Source organism: Capsicum annuum, chromosome 11 (genome assembly GCF_002878395.1).
Source record: "Capsicum annuum cultivar UCD-10X-F1 chromosome 11, UCD10Xv1.1, whole genome shotgun sequence".
NCBI classification, from domain to species: Eukaryota; Viridiplantae; Streptophyta; class Magnoliopsida; order Solanales; family Solanaceae; genus Capsicum; species Capsicum annuum.
In genome coordinates, this window is record NC_061121.1 from 71,922,261 (window position 1) to 71,923,708 (window position 1,448).

Here is a 1,448-nt window from a genome sequence, read left to right on the forward strand (position 1 = left end):
CAAATAACTAAAAATAAGAAAGCACTGAAGTTACTTAAATTAAAAAATCATGTCCTTGATGGATGAGGATTCACCACTACTATTGTTGAGTAATGCTAAGCTATCTAAGAGTGGTTGGGAAACTGCGCATCTGAACCTATGTTATAAGACAAGATAGTGCAAAGAAAAGTATATGGTTAGTACTTTAAATGCACTAGTATATGAGATGAGGATTGGATGATATGCATGAAGTAACTAAGCATAAATATATGAACATGTAATATCTGAGAATACAAGACCAAGCATAAACATGTTCCTGATATTCTATAATTCAAAAAATTGAAAGTTGTATAACTAAATAACTGAAAATCTGTAAGTTTGGTCAAGAAAACCTGAACTGAATACACTAATTTTTGTACTGAGAATGTGGGAGGTATCATGTAACTGACATTCCCCAAATCTGAGCGAATCGGGTTCCAAACTATAACCCCAATTAGAAGGGTGTCAATATCGTGCCACGGGTAGTACACTAGTTGTGTGGATCCAATAAACCGGTGTCCCAGAGGATTAAGGATCACCCTCTACTAGTAGGTGCTACTATGAGATATGTGTCAACCCTCAACTAGCAGGAAGACTTCTCAAGCCTAGTCTTGCTATGAAGTTCTGGAACTCAGGGACTACTGCTAAAGTTCACACCCTCTACTGGCAGGTGAGCCCCCATCCCTGGGTTTGATCAGTGCTAAATTCTACTCCTAATTGAACTAACACTAGCACTGGACTAAAATAAAGTTAACTAAACTTTATTACATAAGTAATAGTGCTCATCATGATCATAAATATTTAATTAAATAATAAGACGCATGATTTTACTAAATTATTACTTGAAAGATTTGAAATCATGTAAAATATGTAGGTATCATATGTTCATAACCCATCATTACTGAATGATCATGACATATAATATTAAGGCTTAAAACTGTAGTATGAAACCATGATTCAAAGACTCAAAGAATAGACATTTCATCAAACATGTAAGGATCATAAACTTGAAAATGGTAATGTCCTTAAACATGAGGAAATAATATGATTACATGGCTAAATTCATAATTTAGGGATTTATCCTTATAGAGGTGTGGAGGCAAACCCCTGAGTCTAAGGGGTTCAGGTTGAGTAGGTCTAAGACAGAGTATTTGGAAAGTAAGTTTAGTGACTTAGGGTAGGAGGACGATGTGGTGCTGAGATTTGACTCCCAGGATCTTTGTAAGAGGAATAGTTTTAAGTATCTTAGGTCTATGTTTTAGGGGAATGGTGAGATTGATGAGGATGTCACTAACCGTATTGGAGTTGGTTGGATGAAGTGGAGGCTCGCCTCGGGAGTATAGTGTGATAAGAAGGTGCCCCTTAAGCTTAAAGGTAAATTTTATAGAGTGGTAGTCCGTCTGGCCATATTGTGTGGTGCGGAGTGTTGG